The following is a 21,347-nucleotide window of genomic DNA, read 5'->3' on the forward strand; positions in this document are numbered from 1 at the left end:
GTATGGGGTCGAACGTTTTTGTTAGAGTTGAGTTCCACCTTTAGTGCCTTATGGTCTGAGAAGATACAAGGTAAAATTTCAATTCTTTTGATTCTGTTGATATTTGTTTTGTGTCCCAGGATATGATCAATTTTGGAGAATGTTCCATGCGGTGATGAGAAGAATTTGTATTCTTTATCTTTGGGATAGAGTGTTTTTTATGCGTCTAACAAGCACAGTTGTTTTAGGGTCTCATTTAAGTCTCTTGTATCTTTGTTTAATTTCTGTTTAGAGGATCTGTCCAGCTGTATAAGAGGAGTGTTAAAGTCCCCTGTTATTGTGGTATTATCAGATATCATATTGCTCAGACTGAGTAAGGTCTGTTTCAAGAATCTGGGAGCATTTAAATTGGGTGCATATATATTTAGAATTGAAATCTCTTCTTATGGTATTTTTCCCTTGACCAATATAAAGTGACCATCTTTGTCTTTTTTGACTTTAGTTGCTTTAAACGCACATGTATCTGAAAATAAGATTGCAACTCCTGTTTTCTTCTGAATTCCATTTGCCTGAAAAATTGTCTTCCAACCCTTGACTCAGAGCTTTAATTTCTCTTTTGAAGCCAGATGTGTTTCTTGCAGACAGCAAATGTATGGCTTGTGTTTTTTAATCCAGTCAGCCAATCTATGTCTCTTCAGTGGGGAATTCAAGCCATTAACATTTATTGAGATAATTGATAAGTGTGGTAGTATTCTATTCATCTTATTTTGTGAGAGTCCATTGCTTAATTTTATCTTTTGCATCAGTGTGGAGGTTGGGTTCTGTCCTTTAATTTCTGAGTTCTTTCTTTGCTGCTGATCCATTGTGATGGTCAGTGTGTAGAACAGGTTGAAGTATTTCCTGTAGAGCTGGTCTTGTTGTGGCGAATTTCCTCAATGTTTGTATATCCGTAAATGATTTGATTTCTCCATCAATTTTAAAGCTTTGCTTAGCAGGGTACAAAATTCTGGGCTGGATATTGTTCTGTTTAAGTAGATTAAAGCTAGATGACCATTGCCTTCTTGCTTGGAAAATTTCATTAGAGAAGTCTGCAGTCACTCTGATGGATTTGCCCCTGTAGGTCAAGTGGCGCTTACTTCTGGCAGCTTGCACAATCTTTTCTTTTGTCTTGACTTTGGACAGGTTCATCACAATGTGTCTTGGAAAAGCTCGGTTAGAGTTGAGGCGACCTGGGGTCCGATAGCCCTCTGAAAGCAGTGTGTCAGAATCTTTGGTGATATTTGGGAAATTTTCTTTTATAATATTCTCTAGTATGGCTTCCATTCCTCTGGGGCATTCTTCTTCCCCTTCTGGGATTCCTATAACTCGTATGTTGGAACACTTCATAAAGTCCCATAATTCTGACAGTGAACTTTCTGCTTTCTCTCTCTTCTTTTCTGCCTCAAATCAAGAACTTTGTCTTCTACCTCTAAAATTCTTTCTTCTGCATGGTCTAACCTGTTGCTGATACTTTCCATTTCATCTTATAGTTCCCTAATTGACTGCTACTGTTCTTTCAGCTCTGCTATAACCTTTTTATATTCTTCATATTGTTCATCTCTTATTTGATTCTGTTTTGGGATTACCTTTTGGTTATTTACCACTTTATTAGCAGTTTTCTTCATTGTTTCCATCATTTCCTTCATTGTTTTTCATCATGTGTATTGTAAATTCCCTTTCTGTCATTCCTAACATTTCTTTATTGGTGGAATCCTCTGCAGTAGCTACCTCATGTTCCCTTGGAGGGGTTGTTCTGGACTGGTTCTTCATGTTGCTTGGAGTTTTCTGCTGATTCTTCCTCATGAGTGATTTCTTTTATCTGTTTCCTTGCCCTAATTTTCCTTTCACTTCCTCTTGCTCTTTAAGTTCCCGTGCCTGTGGACTAAGGTTTTGATGAGTCCTTTTGGTATAGGACCAGAAGGATGAGAAGTTTGAAAAGCAAGAAGGGATGAAAGAAAGAGGGAAAGAGTGAAAAGAAAATAGAGAAAGGAGAGGGGTGGGTAAAAGGAATATTGACAAAAAGAAGAGAGGCTCAGAAAGAGGGAGACAGAGCAATATAGGTGTACAGTAGGGTACTTTGACACAACCTTAAAAAAACCCCAACCTCTGGGGGTGCCCGGTTGGGTGGTTCCCTTGAGGTCAGCAAGTCTTTGCTAACCTGATCAGACACAGTACCCCACCTCCACCAAGTAGAGAGGAAAGACAAAAATGCTATAAATCAAACCAAAACAGGCAAACAGAAAACTTTACAGGATAAAATTGGGTGCAAAACCAAATAATAGGGGTAGAAACACTAGCAAAAATGAAGTTCTAGTTATCAAAAAAGGCAGCAATGGGAAATTGTATTTATACTAGAAAACTGGAGAAAGAAAAGTCTGTACAGAAAAGGTTGAAATTGAAAAACAAAACAGCAACATCAAAATAAACAAAAAACAAACAAATAAAACAAACAAACAAACAAACAAGCAAAAAAAAAAAAAACAACCAAAAACAAAGCAGTATATATATCTTGTTGAATATTGTCTTGGCAACAGGTGGTCTTCTGAGGTATGAGATGTTAATTACAATGCTGATATGACTGGAGGACTCTGCTGATTTCTCAAACCCCACAGGGTAGACACCCTAAGTCTCTCTTCAGCCCTCTTACAAGGCACTTTAAGCTTCTAAACTTGCTCAGCAGAAGCTTTCCCAGGAAAGTGCTTGTTGCTGGAATCACTGGTGAAGTGGCTATCCACTTACCCAGTGTGCCAAAACTGGTCTCACTCTGCCCCTGAGGGTTAGGGCTGTAAGGCGGCTCAGACCCTGCCTTTGGGCTGCTCAGTCACTAGGTTACTAGGTCCCGCCCGATCCTTGCTCTGCAACCCTGAGGGCAGACTTTGTTGGGGCAGTTCTCTCACAGTGGCTCCCTGCAGCCCATAGCCAAACACTATTAGCTCCGTCCATCCGGCTCAGTGGCTTAGTCTGGGGTCCCAGACAATGCCCAAAGTTCTCCGCACTCCCGCTCAAGCTCTCCCCAAGGCAGTTCAACTGAGTGCCAAGTCCAAAAACACCAAGACAGTTCACAGGGAAGGCCTTTCTGGTTTGCAGTCTCGCTGTTACTGCACTTACAGCTGTTGGCAGGATTAGACCGATGAACACACGCGATTACTTGCCAGTTTTCCACTGTTTTTGTTCTTCTCTTAGGGTCCAAAAGTCTCTTGCACTCCCTGTATCCTCAAAGAGATGATTATAGGCAGATCCCACCAGCCAGAGATGCCTGGAGTCTTATCTTCCCAGACTCACGGTGCCCAGATGCAAGGAGTCTGTTACTCGGCCACCATCTTGCTCTCCTCCCCGAGAATTCTCTACACTTCTTTCCATAAAGATTGTATTAGTTTGCAATCTACCAGCAGTGTAGAAGTGTTTCCTTCTCTTCCCATCCATGCCAGTATCTTCAGTTTTGAAACTTGGTGATGTGGGCTAATCTCACTGGAGTTAGGTGATATCTCAGAGTAGTTTTGATTCGCATTTCTCTGATGATTAAAGATGATGAGAATTTTTGCATGTGTTTGTAGGCCATTCGTCTGTCATCTTCAGAGAAGGTTCTGTTCAATTCTCCTGCCCACATAGAAATGGGGTTGTTTGCTTTTCTCTTGGTGTCTAATTTGAGTTCTCTATAAATTCTAGTTATTAGCCCTTTGTCAGATTCATAACATACAAAAATCTTCTCCCATTCTGGGGAGAAGTGTCTGTTTGCCATGGTTGTGGTTCCCTTAGCAGTGCAGAAGCTCTTTAGTTTGGTCAAATCCCAGTTATTTGTTTTTGGTGTCACTGCAATTGCCGGGGTGGGGGTTTTCCTCATAAAGTTTTTCCCAGGCCAGTATTTTCAAGTATTTTCCCCATATTCTCTTCTAGAATTTTTATTGTTTTGTTTAATTAAATTTTACAGAATTAAATTTAATTATATTTAAATCTTTTATCTACCAAGAATCAATTTTTGTCAATGGTGAGAGATGTGGGTCTAGTTTCAGTCTTCTAACCAGTTCTCCCAGAACCATTTTCTAAATAGGAATTTGTTTCCCCAGTGCATGCATTATCAAGGATCAAATGATAATGTATGGCTGGGTTCATCTTTGGGTTCTCTATTCTATTCCATAGATCTATGTCTCTGTTTTTATGCCACTATCATGCTGTTTTGATCACTATGGACTTGTAGGTTAACCTGAAGTCTGCTAATGTGATGCCTCCAGATTAATTTTTATTTCTAAAAATTATATTGGCTATTTGGGGTTTTTTTCTGGTTCCATATGAAATTAAGTATGATTTTTTTCAAGTTCTTCAAATTATGATGTTGGTGCTTATTATGCATTAAATCTTTAGACTACTTTGGGTAGTATGGACATTTTAACAATGTTGATTCTTCCCAGCCATGAGCATGGTATGTTTTTCCATTCATTAATGTCTTATGCTATTTCTTTTCTCAGGCTTTCCTAGTTCTCTTTATAGAGATCTTTCATGTCCTTTGTTAGATGAATTCCCAGGTATTTCATCCTTTTTTTGGAGCTTCTGTAAAAGGAATAGAGTCTTTGATTTTATTCTTGGCTTAACTGATATTGAAATATATGAAGGTTACTGATTTGTGGGTATTGTTTTCGTATCCCAAGACATTGCTATATTCCTTGATCATTTCTAAAAGCTTTGTAGTTAAGTCACTAGGGTTTTCCAGGTATAAGATCATGTTATTTGCAAAGAGTGAGACTTTGACCTCCTCTGTCTCCATTTGAATACCCTTGATCTCCTTCTCTTGCAATAGATAGGACTTCCAGAACTATTTTGAACAGCAGTGGTGACAGCAGGCATCTTTGTTTAGTTGCAGATCTGAGTGGAAATACTTTTCGTTTTACTCTCTTCAATATGATATTAGCTGTGGGTTTGTGGCCTCTGTCAGTTTAAGATATGTCCCACTTAACCCTATTTTCTTAAGTGTTCTTATTATTAAAGAATGCTGAATATTATCAGAAGCTTTTTCTGCATCAGTTGAGAGACTCATATGGTCTTGCTTTTAATTGTATTTATGTGGTGAATGATATTTATGGATTTACATATGTCGAACCAACTCTGCATTCCTGGGACAAAACCCTCTTGAACATGGTGGGTCATCAGCAACTTTTTAAATATGTACTGTATTCTGCTTGCTAAGATCTTTTTGAATATTTTTGCATCAATATACATTAATGATGTTAGTCTATAGTTTTCTTTTTTGGATGGTCCATTCCTGGTTTGGAGATCAAGACTATATTTGCTTTGTAGAATGTGTTGAGGAGGCTTCCTTCCTTCTCTGTGTTTTGGAATAGATTATGCAATATAGAAATTAGTTCCTCTTTGAAGTTTTGATAAAATTCTGATGTGGAGTCATCTGGTCCTGGGCTTTTCATTTTGGGGGGGAGATTTTGTATAATTGATGCTATTTCAGTGCTCAATATAGGTCTATTCAAAATTTCTAATTCTTTCTGGTTGAGTTTAGGAAGGTGGTATGCTTCCAGGTATTGGTCCATCTCCTCTACATTTTCATATTCTGGGAATAGAGTTTTTTGTTGTAATCATTGAGGATCTTTTGCATTTTTGTGGTAACTGTTGCTATTTCCCCTTTATCACTTCTGATTGAAGTTATGAGGGTTTCGGTTTCTCCTTAGTCTGGGCAAGGAATTATCAATTTTATTAATCTTTTCAAAGAACAAACTTTTTGTTTCACTGATCTTCTGAATGATTTTTTTGTTTTCAATTGAATTTAATTCTGCTCTAATTTTAGTTATTTATTTTCTTCTGGTGGGTTGGGGGTTGGATTGTTCTTCCTTTTCCAGTTGCATGAGATGGTCCATTAGGCTGTTGACTTGCTCTCTTCCTATTTTCTTGATGAAGGCATTGAATGCTATAAATTTCCCTCTTATGACTGCCTATGCAGCATTCCACAGATTTTGATAGTTTGTGGCTTCATTGTCTTTTTGTTCCAGAAATCTAATGATCTCCTTCTTAATCTTGTTCTTGTCCCAGCTGTCATTCAGCATAAGTTTATTTAGTTTCCATGACTTTATTTCAGTCTAAAAATTTCTATTGCTATTGAGTTCAACTTTTATGCTGTGATGGTCTGAGAAAATACAAGAAATAATTTTTATTCTTTTGAATGTTTTAAGGTTAGACTTGTGTCCTGAGATATGATCAATTTTGCAGGATGATTCGTGGGCAGATGGAAAGAATGTGTATTAAGTTTTGTTAGGATAAAATGTTCTATAAATGTCTGTTAAGTCCATCTGTTTTAGGATCAAGTTTAAGGCCATTATTTCTTTGTTTAGTTTCTGTTTGGACGCTCTATCCTGTACTGCCAGTGGGGTGTTAAAATCTCCAACTATTATAGTGTAGGAAGATATCATATTGTTCAGATCAGTTAGGGTTTGTTTTATGAATCAAGGAGTGTTCAGGTAGTAAGTGTAAGGGTTAATTATTGAAATTTCTTCATCTTATGTGCTTCCCTTGACATGTATGTAGTGTCCATCTTTGTCTTTCCTTGTGTTTGTTGGTTTATTTATTTATTTATTTATTTATTTATTTTATTAAATCATAGCTGTGTACATCAATATGATCATGGGGCACCATACACTTGGTTCATAGACCATTTGACACATTTTCTTCACATTAGTTGACATAGCCCTCCTGGCATTTTCTTAGTTACTTTGCTAAGATATTTACATTCCACATTTACCAAGCCTCAATTGTATCTACAAATAAAATCGCAACCTCTGCTTTTTTTCTGCTTTCCATTTACCTGGATTACTGTTTTCCATTCCTTCACTCTAAGTCTTGTTTTATCTTCTGAGGTAAGGTGTATTTCTTGGAGACAACGGATATCTGTCCTGAGCTATTGAAGCAAGCCTGTGCCTTTTTAGAGCCTTCAATCCATTCACATTTATTGAGAGAATTTATAGATATAGTGGTGTTTTGGTCATGTTGTTTTTCAGAGGTCCAGAGCTTGCTTTTATCCCTTTCACCGTTGCGAAGGCTAGACTTTCTTCTTTAATTTCTGGGTGAGTTTACTTTGGTGGTGGACCATCATGCTGGTCATTATAAATAATGGGTCTGAGTACTTCCTGGAGAGCTGGTCTGGTTATGGCAAATTTCCTCAACATATGGATATCAGTAATATTTGATTTTGCCATTGCAAATGAAACTCATGTTAGTGGGATACAGGATCCTGAGTGAAAATGGTTTTGTTTAAGAAGGTTAAAGATCATTGACCATTTTCTTCTGACTTGAAAAGTTTCAGCTGAAAAATCTGCAGTCATCCTGATATTTTTCCCTCTGTAGGTAAGACTTTTCTTAAGCCTGGCTGCTTGCAAGATTCTCTCCTTCATATTAACTTTAGCAAAGTTAATTACAATGTGTCTAGGAGATGCTTTGTTGGGATTGAGTCATGCTGGTATTCTGAAACTATCTACTGTCTGAATTTCTGTGTCTCTCTCAATGCTTAGGAAATTCTCCATCATAATATCTTGGGGTAAAGCATCTATGCCTTTAGGAACATCCTCTTCTTCAGGAATCCCTATAATTTGGCTGTTGGGTCTTTTGGAATAATCCAATAACTCTCTCAGGGAATATTCTGTTCTTGTTCTCATTTTCTGTGACTCTTTGAATGCTTGGGATATTTCAAACATCTTATTTTCAATTTCTGAAATTCTTCTCCATGTTCAACTCTATTACAAAGGGTTTCTACTGCGCTTTGGCTCTTTGAATGCCTTTTTAAATTTTTTCAGCTCTGCTCTGCATATCTTTCATATTTATGCCCACATCTTTGATGACTTTGTCTTTGAATTCATTAATTCCTTGAGACAACTTTTCAACAATTTTTTGGATTTCTATTTCCATCTTTTCCTCCATTCCAATAATTCTATATGCCATCCATATCCTGAATTCTATTTCTGAAATTTTAGCAATATTTCTATGGATGGTATTTTACATTGTATCTCTTGGGTGAGTTGATCTGCTCTTATTTTTCATTTTGCCAGAGTTCTTCTGCTGGTTCCTCCCCATGAGTATTTTCAGCTTAAAAAAAAAGTGTATATATACTATATATATAATATACATACGTATATGTATATTATACATTTTTTAGTTGAAATGGTATGTTCTCCCTGAATATTTGTTGGGGGCTAATCCTTCAGGAAACACTGTACTAACCTTTTTGGCAATTAAATCTAGCAAGGTGAGACTGGCTCAGAAAGCCCCAGGGACTGAAGCTAACCATCCCTTCTCCACTGAGCTGGGGCTTGTGATTGTGACTTTTCCCTACAGCCTTGCAAGGATCCCTATAAGGGCAATAGCCAGAGATTCTGAGTGCTGGTTTCATGTGGTAGCTCAATCTGACTCTCTCAATGTCAGCCTGTCCTCTACCCAATCCTAGGGAGTCAAGGTATTTTGCTGTAATCTCTGCTGGGCACAGATATAAACATCTGCAACCCCACCCACAACCAATGATAGCTGCAGAAGGGGAATCTGCAGACAGACTCCCTGAATCCACCCCTTGCTGTTTCAATTTCACTGCTGCTCAGTTTCAGAGGGTCACCTGATGGAAACCTCTGGCCATGAGTTCTAGTCAAATTTACTAAGGCTGTACTACCAACACCCACCCAAAGGAGTTCAGAGGGTCATCAGGCCAACACCCTTGGCCACCAGATCCAGTCAAACTCTCACAGGCAGTGCTAGCAACACCCACACAAATGAGTCCAGGGGGTTACCAGGTGGACAGCTCTGGCCACCAGTTATAGCCAAACTCATTTAGGTAACGCTAGCAAAGCCCACCAAAACAAGTTCAGGTCGTCTCCAGGCAGACAGAAAACAGAAATCTTCAGGCAGATTTGTTTGAGAAATCCCATGGGACTGAAGAAGGGTATTTTCTAGTGGAAAAGGGAGTCAGGAAAGTTTGCCCCTCTCCCTGCTAAAGTTAGAACTGAGAAGCCACTGTTTCCATGCTGTTGTCCAGGGGCCCCAAAAAGGCCCAGCCTCTCATTGAACTTGCCATACTGGCCTCTCTGCAGGGAGCAGTCTTTCAGGCACCATGAAAGCAGGAAAGATGAGTTGCGTGATCAGGATTGTGGAGAAAATATTTGCTCTCTTTTGTGCCAGGCAGGACAGGGCCTAGGCTTGGAGGTGGGACCTCACTGGTATGGGCCTGGCATTTAGCAGCTCTCTCCTGTGGGATGAAGTGAGAGGTCCCTTTTGTTCCCTGCTTGCTCTGGTAAGCCTGCTGCAGGTCTCCTGCTTGCGGGAGGGGGTCTTCTGTCCTCTTGGCAATGGATGCCTTCCAGCAAGTCACTCTGTACTTGATCTTAGTTGTCTTTCTTCCTCTTTCTTGGCCTACCACTTGCCTCAGCAGGGATGATATGCACCTTGCTAACTTCTTTCTGTGTTCAGCTCCCCTCCTTCAGCTTCTCCACATCCAATTCAAAGTCCCATATATTTCCCTCTGCACAGGAGGCTCTGGTGAAAGCTGCTTCTAGTTGGCCACTTGACTCTTCCCTTGGCATGAATGATTATTAATTCAATTTCCAGCTATTCTCCCTTTCCCAAAGAATGGGACATGGGGTGGAAAATTCCAAACTTCTAACCCTGGTTCAGTTTTTCTTGTGACCAGCCCCATCCTGGAGCCCACCAAAATTTGTCTCAGAACAAAAGACACTTCTACCACCCAGGAAATTCTAAGGGATTAGGGACTCTGTGTCAAAAATCAGAGATCAGAAATCCAATATTAGTACCAAAGATGGACCTAGGACTCCTATTGCTCAGGAAATTACAAGGACTTTAGAAGGTCTTTGCCAGAAACTGGGGGCAGAGACCAAATACGTATTTCTTATTATATCACAGTATCACAAAGCATATTCACTGAAGCCTTATTTATATTCAGAAAGCTTTGGAAACAACTTAAATGTTTACCAGTAGAGGATTATTAAAACAATCATGACATATTTATTAAAGGAATAGTATACAGTCATTTTTAAAGGTGTTATGAAAAAATATTGAATGACAAATAAGATATTTATGACATTTTAATTAATAAAAGAATGTTAAAACACACTTGGGTTTTAATAGACAAAAATAAAACTTGTCTATTTAAAAAAGGTTAGAAGCCCTGATCTTCATCCACTCACCAAACATTCTCTACCCTTGAACACTACTTCAGGGAATAGCAACTCCCTCCTTCCGATTGCTCAGGACAAAACTATGGAGGCATCCCTGGTTATCACAGCCCCATCCAACTGATAGGAGTCAGAAGGCTTTTAGGCAGGGACAGGGAAATGTAAAGGGGATTGGGCAAAGCCAACATGCCTGGAAAATCCCCAGGAGGAAGTTTCATAGTGCCCACATGACCTATGCAGCCATTAGTTAACAGCTGTTGCTGGGTGGGACATGCTAGGAAGAAAGACGCACAAGGGGACTGGCTGAAGGAAGCCCCCGGTTTGAACAAGGAGCCAATAACCACAGGCCATTTAAATTTAGAAGAGGCAACCAGAGCACACCATTAATAACCATGGGATCCCCCTGTACTTGCTTTCCTCTTTCCTTTCTTTTCAATAAATTCTCTTGCTTTCACTTACTTGCAGTCCATGAGTTCATTCTTCAATTCCCAAGACCATGAACCTGGCAGGTAAATTCTGGTATCACAACCAGTCAGAAACTCCTTTGATTCCCACCCTCTAAGTGTACCCAGAATAGTGCCTCCTTAGACTCATGGCTATTGCCCAAGGGCAAGCACCACTGGCTCTCTCACGCCTCACAAGTTATTCTCAACACAGAGTGACCCTGTTAAGGCAACTGCATCTTGGAACTCCTCTATGCAAAAGCTTCCTGTCTCATTCAGGGTCAAAGACACATAAAATGGCCAGTAGTATACAGGGGGAATATAGCTTATTTAGATACTTCTTGGCCTCTGAGCATGGAGTAGGGCCTCTCCAGAAGAAGGATTTTATGACCTATTTTCAGGGGAGGTAGGTCAGAGAATTCTTTTATGTCCTGCTTCAGGGAAGAAAGGTGGGAGAAGGTCAGACAGTGTCCTTCTGCCTGTGGATTTTCTCAATTTCCTTCAATTTAAAATACTCAGTATGCCAAAATGCCATGTTTTGAGATGTACTCAGAATCTGAGCCTCAACACAGAATATAAGCTTCAGAAGTGAGAGATTTTCCCGCCTTTGTTTTATGAAGTCTGCATCTCCACCTACAGCTCTCAATGCATATTGGTTGAATGTCTTAAATGTATCATTTGGGGATGATTCTGTTTTTGTTGAAGGCTGAATGTACAGTTGACCTCCATTGTTTGAATATTCTGAATTTTCCAATTTGCCTACTTATCAAAATGGATCTATAACCTTCAAATCAATACTCAACAGCACCTTCATAGTTATGCTGGGATACGTGGAGTCAGTGAAACAGTAGAACCTTTGTTAAGTTGACCACCCAAGGGACTGGAACAAACTGGTCAACATACAGAGGTGGTCAACATAAGGAACTAGGCCTACTGTACTGATATGTATATCTGGTGCAGGTTTAGTCTATGGAAATTAGGTCAACTTGAGGAGGGGGCCAGTGTAGGGAAGTGGTTGATTATTTGAGATTTGAGCTGCCCTCTGTATACTTTTTCAGCTGAGGTTGAACAATGCATCATTCCGCTCTCATGTTTCAGCTCTCATATGGTAAATAGACCTTTACACGATCTATTTAATGTCATGCTTCTTGCATTTTGATATAACTTAAATGTGTAATAATAAACTTGAAACTCAGCTAGCAACTACCCTTTGGGAGAAATCCCTTCTCACCTGCAGGGTTTAGTTTTAAGTAATTTTTGTGTTTCTATCCTCTGGGGGTTCTAGGGTTAAAGATACAAACATTTAAGCTGTCAAGAGAAAAGTAGAAGAATGTTTCCTTCTCTGTATCAGACAGAAGAGGATGACTAAGTCACCTAGTTTACGGTTTGGGTGTGTGGTAATTGTTGTTATTCTAAACTTTATCCTGATCTGCTTTTTTCAGTTCCATGTAGACTACAATTTAGTTAACACCTCTCCTTAGTGTTAACCACTCACTATAGCTCTTATTCACAGCTATTAGCACAGCAAAATGGTGTGTGTTAGGCGGAGAGTCAAGAAACTGGCTACGTTTACTTTTTAAATATTTTTTAATTTTAATATTTGTTTGTTGAAAGTCCTTTCTCCACTAACTATAAAAAGTCAGATTTGCTTAACTAAGTAAGTGATTCCTTGGGTTGAAGAGGATGGGGGAGCTGACACCTTCCTTCTCCTCCTCTACGATGGGTTTGCTTATCATTGATGAATGCTCAGCACTAGTGAACTTTAGGCAATGAATAGGCACAATAATTGTTATTTCTTAAGTACTTTAATCTAAAGACTATAGTACTGTAGGAGACCCAAAACATGCTACTCTGAAATGTAACTACAGGAGGCTAGAATAGGCTGCACTAAAACATGCCCCTTTGGCATAAGGACTATTTTGACCTGTTTATTTTGAGGCATCATAGACACAGGAAAAGCTCTGAAAACAGGAGTTACCAGAGACTCTCAGCAGTGGAGATGGCATCAACTTAAGTCTAGGTAGCAGAACTTACTGTTGTTTACCATACTGTGTACTTTACCTGGTTGCCTCTCTGTTACTCCTTCCTATTCCCTTTTTCTTTGTTTCAGTTAAAGATGGCATCTAAGCCTGAACTCAAAACCACCACTTTGAGATTTATGCATTGTTTTCTCTGGATATCTTCAACACATGAAAGAGAAATACATACATCACTAAGCTTCTGTTAGTTTTCTCTTGTTGAACTGTCTTTTGTTACAAGCTTGGCAATTTTTTTTTTAATAGATGGGGTCTTGCTATGTTGTCCAGGCTGGTCTTGAACTCCTGGCCTTAAGCAACCCTACTGCCTCAGACCCCTCGAGTACTGGGATTACAGGAATGAAGCACTGTTTCAGGCCAAGATGAATGCATATTTTTTAATTCCCTGCGTATATATTTAGGAGTGGAATTGCTGGGTCATATGGCACTCTGCTTAATATTTTAAGGAACTGCCAGATTGCTTTCAAAGTGGCTGCAGCATTTTAAAATCCCAGAAGCCATGTATGAGGGTTCTAATTTCTGCACATTCTTGGCAACACAGGTTATTTTCCGCTTTTTCATTATTTTAGCCATCCTAGTGGGTATAAGGTGGCATTTCATTCAAGTTTTGATTTTCATTTTCTTAGTGAGTAATGATGTTGAGTCTTCATGCTTTAAAAAATATTCATTCCTTTCTCTTAAGGAGAAGTTTGGTTTGCTTAAGTCTGGTTCGCTTTCTTTCTGTCTTTCTTTTTTTTTTTTGAGACAGAGTCTCACTTTTTTGCCCAGGCTAGAGTACTGTGGTGTCAGCCTAGCTCACAGCAACCTCAAATTCCTGGGCTCAAAAGATCCTTCTGCCTCAGCCTCCAGAGTAGCTGGGAGTATAGGTATCTGCCACAGCACCTAGCTAATTATTCCATTTTTGGTAGAGATGGGATCTCACTCTTACTCAGGCTGATCTCGAGCTCTTGAGCTCCAGCAATCCTCCTACCTTGGCCTACCAGACTGTTAGGATTACAGGCGTGAGCCACCACACTGCACCTGACATCTACTTTGTTTTCTAATACATAAATGCTTTTCTGGATTTTAAGAGCTAACACAATTAACTCATTCTCTTTCAGTCACATCTCTGTCCTTCTATTCTCTTGAAGTCCTATCTTTGGCTTTTCATTCTCAGCTGAAGTTCTCTAAGTGATTTCTACTTATCTGGTTTTATTTTCCCATTGTACACTTCCCTCCATAGACTACCATGTCATATGGCTCCAGGTGGCACCATTCCCTTAGAATACGATGGGTTTGGAGGCCCTGAGCTGTGCATTGGTAGCTGCTCTTCTCACCAACTCCCCTGACATCCTTTGTGATCTGGCTTCCTGGACTTTGTCCATCTCTCTTTGGAAACACTGCCTTTTCTGGAAGGCAGAGCCTCTTATCTGCCCTCTGATCTACTGAGAATAGGTGAGGTTTGCCAAGGTGAGGATTCCTTAGCCTGAGGGCAGTCAGGTAGGTTCCAGAAAGCTGGAGTTTCTGGTCTATTTGCATCAGGCTTCAAGTGGCCTTGTCTGGTATCTTTTGGTTACACAAATGTCATTCTCTACTCTGAGCTGACCAAGGGTTGGGAGGTTCTGCCAAAGCAACACATTCCTTCCTTATTTGTAAATCCAACAGACTTTTCTTCTGGTCTTTAATGCTCTCTCCTGGGTCATTCCAAGTTTTCTAGCTCCTTCTCTGTCTTAACCTTCTTCCTTTTTTCCCCTTCTACTCAATCACTAAAGGTTGACATTCTCCCAGCTCAGGCATTCCCATCCATCAGTTAACTCTTTTACATAGATGACATACGAAGTCAGACAATTAAGTTTGCCAACCCATCCTAGGAAAAGTGCTACATACCTTGTGGAGTATCACTAGAATCAGCAGGTGGCCAAGAGAACCACAGGACTTCCAAGGTGACCATAGTGATAGTCAGTGATGAGGCACGTAACACTTTTCCTAGGACGAGTTCATGAATTTAATTGTCAGACCTCGTCGACATTTATATCTCTTCTGGGCTCCAGACTAATATACCCTTATATCCTTGAGCTCTCTAGAATCTTCCAAAGTGATCTGAAAAGGAGCATGTCTAAAATTAAGTTTGGGATCTACCTCCACTACTCCCGCTGGTCCTCTTGCAGACTTCTCTCCCTCAGGGTATGGGACTGTTAGCCATTTCCTTGGACAGCAAAGCTCAAATCAGCCATGGCCACTCTTGCTCTAACCCCTCCTGTTCAAGTCATGTTAAGAATAGCTCTTAAATATCCGTTTTCTCCATCTAGTGCCACCACTGCGTTTACCGACTCCCATCTCCTGTCTGTACCGCTTTCTGCCTCTGCTTTCTCAGTGTCAACCCTTAACTGTCCAGTCTGCTGCTAGAGGGATCTTTCTGAAATGAAAATCTAAGCATGTCAGCAACCCGGCCTCCTGCTTAAAGCTACCAGTGGCTTATCATTACTCCCTCAAAGGACAAAGAGAACCCATTGACCCACTACCCTATCGCTCAGGTGTCTCCCACCATCTTCCTTCACAATCGCCAGGTTTTAGTCTCTTGGGCTGCTCCTGATCCCCTCCACCACCCAAGATTCTTGCACAAGTTTCCCACCAAAATGTTCTTTTCTTTCTTCTTTGCTTAGTTCGTGGCTACTCATCCTTCTGACCTCAGTTCAAAGTTCATCTCCTCTTTGTAGCCCTCCCTGACCTCCCTATCACATTAAATTCCCCACGTAGGTCCTCCCCTAGTACCTTGTATCTCTCCTTCACAATATTCCCCAAGGTTTAACTTTTATTTGTGCCATCACCTGATTCATGTTTATCTCCCTCTAGACTACAAACTTCAGGAGGATTTACTACTGGATTCCCTATTGCATATTCAGCCCCCAAGCAGGATGCCTGGTACAAAGCAGGGGCTTCACATCTGTTGAATGTATGAAAGAATAAACGGCATACTAAGAAGTTGGCAATGTATCCTGTGGACTTCACTAAAAGAACATAAGCAGAAAAAAAGATGCTTTAAATTTTAAAAGGAAAGCTCAGTCAGTTGTTTTGAGACACAAAGAACAGGGAGTGAAGGTTTAAGTTTGGAACCTGTCGCAAGGGTATAGTCCAGAAGGGATGAGGACCCAACCAAAGCTGCTCTGGGAGGGTCCGGGAGCAGAGAGTGGCTGTCATGATAGGTAGGCTCGACAGAACTCAGTGACTCCATGGGGTGGCTGTGTGGAGGGGAGTGCACAAATGAATCCAGGGTAAGTAGGAAACAGAACAGGTTTGGGGCAAGAGGCAATGGGCTCAGTTTTAGACTCCACATTGAATTTGAGGCCCCTACAGGACATACAGGGTTGATGTCTAATGTGCAACCTTCCATTTCCAGGCGGTTTCAGAGGGGTTTCTTCCCTGCCTGTTAACAAGGGATAGGCTCATTCTTCGCAAAACCGAACAGTTCCTGGAGTCTTATCATTCTTTATTCTTCTTAACAAAATGTCTTCAGAAGGGCAGACAGCACAGCCCTGTTGTGAGTTTAATTCCTATTCACTCCTCTACTCTCTGTTCTCTTGACATCTCTGAAACTGCCTTTATTAAGGGCCCCCAAAGCCAAATCCAGTGTACCCTGAAATGCTGAATGCAAAAAAAAAAAAAAAAAAACAACAACAAAAAAAACAACAGCAGCCAGGTCACATGCAAAAATAGAACTCTGATCCCCAACCTGCAGCAACCTGCCCAGGAAACCAGCACCTTATCTCCAGTAAACAGCCCCAGGCTCCCTGTTGCTATCTTTGGAAACAATCCAGGAAGACAAAAGATAACAACTGTGACAAATGGCCCCAAAGAGCCAGGATTTTGTCACTGACAGCTTCTCTAATTTTTGTCCCTGTTTCTAGTTTAAGATCAATCAGAGAAAGCCAAATACGCTCCCCTGCCAATCCAATCACACAGGACGCTTGTCTCCAGGTTATCCTGCCTGTAGCTCCCCTACACCAACAACTTCTCTAAGGGCACCTCTTCCTTTTGTCCCCCACTCTAAAGCCTTCCCACTCCTCTGCCTGTCTTTAAATCCCTGCTGAGCGGTGGCCGTCTCTCCTACTAGCAGGCTCAGAATAAGTAGCCTTTGCTTTGCTCATTTGGTTGGTCTTTGTTTGTTTTCAGGGCTCTTCCCTTTTTATCTCGGGAAATCCACTCAGTTGCAATTAACAACACTGATCACAGCCTCCTTGAAACTGCCTCTTCCCTCCCTCCTGAGCATACATATTCTGATCCACAGCCCCCCAAGGGTAGGACGTCTTTGCTTCCTGCAGGGTCCAGCCCTCTTCTCTGCTCACATTCCTGGGCCTCCTCGGGTGAGGGCGTCCATTCTTTAAGCACTACTGTTGCGCTCCACTGCTGAATCACTCCGTCCAGCTCAGAATTAGTCCTTCTGACCCCTCCCAGATGCTCCCTAAGCACCTAAATTTGACATAGTCAAAGCCAAATCACTCTGACCCCCGCCCCCAAGTATGGCCTACCTTCCTTCCCCCCCTCCTCTGCTAGTAATGCCATGCCCGCCACAGCACCCACCTCAAATAATTAACTTCTGCTGATTGATTTGGCCTAAGTATTCCTTGGGGCACTTCCTCCTCTCCCTCCCTCTTCTTGCAGCCCACTTCAGGACCTCCTGTTGCTTCCTAAAATATTACTAACTGGTTTTCCACTTGCTAGGCAGGTCCTCTTTCAAACAACCCTCTATTGATAGAATCATCTTTTCAAAACATACACCTGAAGATGGCATGCCCTGTCCACAAACGTTCAGTGCCTCTCCTTTATGTATCACGCCATGCGAGTTCCCTGGGTGTCCATATCAACCATATTTCCTGCCACACAAGACTTTGAACTTGATGTTCCAAGCAGACACATCACACTGTTTAGACTCTTGCGAATGTGCAGAGATGTGAGCCTGTCCCCAACACTCTGATACTATCCTTACTTGAGTCCTGTTGGTGACATATGATCTTGGCTAGGAGTGTTTAGAGAGCACTGGTGACCAGCTAGCTGCCATGCCTGTGAAGAGATCTCTGCCCCAGTGGCTAGCTTCAGGGAGGACCACATTAGAGTGAATTACTGTCATTCTTGAACTTCAGCATTCTCTTTGTCAAAGCCCTAGTTTATCCTTGTCTTTTAGACACGGCTGAAACCGAATGGAGCAAAATATAGGTCTTCCCAGGAGAAAGAGAATTTCAAACTCTAGCCCTCAGAAGTTTTGATCGGCTGCAGAAACTGAGTCCTTGCTTAGACTTACAAATGCAGCCCTTTTCCTTCCTGTGACCCCACCGGTGTTCTCCACGTCACCCAGAAGGGCACAGCAGGCTCCCTCTGCTCCCCAGAGACTGGCGAGCCTTCCCAGCAGCGATCGCTGTCAGCAGACCCAGCAGGAAGAAAGAAAGTCAATATCCTAGGGCAGCCGCTGACGGTGGAAGCCGGCCACCTGCGCCTGCGGGAGGGAGAGCACGGTCTGGTGGTTTCACATGTAAACATTTTTAACATGCTGATAGCCAGCAGGCCGCCTTTCACATCACGTATCTGTGAAGAGCATCCGCGTCTGGGGGAGACTGGGAGACAAGAAATTCCCACCAACAGAAAATACCAATTGCGGGGAGGAGCCCCCACTCTGCACACGCTGGCCCCGCCTCCCCGGGGACTGCGGGGGCTGCGGGTGTCGGAGCAGGTGCAGCGGCCTCCGCGGGGATGCAGGACCGCGCAGTGGAGACGACGTAGCAGAGCAAAGGCAGCTCTCAGAACGACGTCCCAGGCCACAGCACACAACAGACCCAGGAAAGGGGCTGGGGGTTATAAGGACAAGAAGAGTGCAAACACGGGGAAAACGGACGCCACCACTGGGGCGAGCTATTATCACCACGCCCAGCAGCACACACACACACACAGCCTGCACACACGGACACACCTACACACACACACCACCCACACATATCCACACACACGGACACACCCACACACACCACAACCATATCCTATCCACACACAAGGACACACCTACACACACACCTACATACACACACCACCCACACATCCTATACAAACACACACATGCACAACATATCCACACACATCTATACCCACACACACGGACACACACACCTATACACACACACCACCCACACATCATATCCACATACATCTATACCCACACACACGGACACACCTACACACACACACATCATGTCCACACACATCTATACCCCACACACAGACACACTTACTTACACACACACACACCACACACATCATGTCCACACACATCTGTACCCCCCACACGGACACACCTACACACACACTCACACACACATCATGTCCACACACATCTATACCCCACACACAGACACACTTACACACACACAGTCACACACACACCACACACACATATCCACACACATCTGTACCCCACACACAGACACACCTACACACACACCTACACACACACATCATGTCCACACACATCTGTACCACACACACAGACACACCTACACACACACACCTACACACACCACTCACATATCATATCCACACACATCTATACCCCCACACATGGACACACCTACACACACACACCACCCACACATCATATCCACACACATCTATACCCCCACACACAGACACCACCCCCACCCCCACACCCCCCACACATATTCACACACATCTATACCCACACACACAGACACACCTACACACACACAGTGCACATTTACATACATAAATATATCCACAGTGGACACACACACATATATGCACACCTACACACACATATACATACATACCATACACAGATACACACATGCACATCTACATACACCATATACAGACACATCTCCACACACCACAGACACAAATACACTCATACACACACCTACACACCCCTACACACGTACATACACCCCATTACCTACCAATACATACGTTCACATGCCTACACACAGCTACTCACACACATACACATGCATTTTAGGATGACTAGGGAGGGACACGACAGAAACTCTTGCACTAGTGCCCGTGAACTGCTGCTGTGTGCAGGGTAACTCCAGATGACACAGGAGCAGTGATGCCTGGTCTCAGGTCTAAAGCCCAATGTTGATGCATCAGCCCTGAGAATGGAAAAGCTCCGCCCACAGTTCCCTGGGATTAGGGTGAGTCTCTGTATTTGGGACTTCATTCAGGACCCACAGTTATCAGCAAGCAGCCCCCTCCTCTACCAGCTGTGCTTCTGATGCCCTCAAGATCGTGGCTGGTCCTCTAACAGGGGCACATGGCCTCTCCTGGGAAAGTTAGGCTGCTTGGAATTATTCCCAAATCTCCACACTTGAAGAGGCACATTGGAGGCCAAGGCCAGGGCTTGTCTCGAGGACAGTCTGAATTTAGGGCTGCAGTGAGAAGCGGAGCCACAAGGGACCCGGGGGCAGCCACAGGGTTTCAGGCAGCGGATGTGCCTGTGAAGAGACAGGGTTAACGCTTGGAACTGAACTTGGCCATGCCTGTGGTTTATGTGGCTGTTTTTGCTAAAACACAGAAGAGTGGAACTGGGCGTGAGGAGGGGGCAGGTGCTGGTGGCCAGGCCTGACTTGGCTGTGTGAGACCCTGGCCTCTCTTTTACTTGGCGAGTTCCCATTCGTTAGAGCAAGCCCTGCTGAGGGACCGAGGACAGAGCTGGGTCAGACAGTCCCCAAATATTACTGATGGGTCATCACCTAGGCCCAAGGACACCCACTAGACCCTGAGGTTGGGAAGGGCCACAGAAACTCTGCTCAGTTGATACCTGAGGCTCAGCAGTGACGACACCTTCCTGGTAGCTCGTTCATGGGGGCCAGTGGGTCTTGACTCTCCTAGTTTTCTGAACACATCCCTGGGCATATTGGAGACCTAGATTATGGAAGTGTCCCTTGCTCCCCTCCCCTTGGGGAATTTTCATCAGCCTTTTTTTGTGCAACCCTGTGAGAGAGGCTATGTTGTGAGAAGGCCCTGACAGGCCCTCAGCAGGACTGAGCCACACACTTCTGTCAGCAACATCTTTGCAGAAAAGCACGTAAAGGTGTGGCCATTTCAGAGAACCCACCAAACCAGGAGGCAGGACAAGTGCTGTGAGCAAAGCAGTAGATACATCTGCTCCCGCAGAAAATGTCCAGTCCTCAGTTGAAGAAACCAGCCTGAACTGTTACCTTCCTCCAGAAAGTATGTAGCAACAATAGGTTTTTATGAAGCAAAAAAGGGGCAGCTCAGCAAGCTAGCAGAGGACTTAGAAAATGTTAAAAAATGGAACATCTCCAGCATTAGGAACAGAGGGGACCAGGTCAAGAGAGGAAATTGAAAATGTCCAGCTGGTTTGGGCCTTGATTTACCTGTGAGAATGAAAGGGTATTTCACATTCTGAACCATGAGCCAGCGCTGACAAGTTCACTGCTTAATCAGAAGAGTCCAGCAAATTAATAGGTAATTCTGATGGAATAACAAAACCTCTCTCGGGTGGAACGTTAATTATCACCCTGCTGCAAGGGAAAGGTGACAATATGGATTTGTCCAGGAAGAAGGAAGGAGAGGGCTATTTTCAGGGTCAGTGGATTTCTCCTCTCTCTCCCCTCCCATCTCATCTCCTCCCTTCTCTTCCCTCCCCTCCTCTCCTCCCTTGTCCTTTCCTTCCCCTTCCT

This window comes from Nycticebus coucang, chromosome 15 (assembly GCF_027406575.1).
Source record: "Nycticebus coucang isolate mNycCou1 chromosome 15, mNycCou1.pri, whole genome shotgun sequence".
NCBI classification, from domain to species: Eukaryota; Metazoa; Chordata; class Mammalia; order Primates; family Lorisidae; genus Nycticebus; species Nycticebus coucang.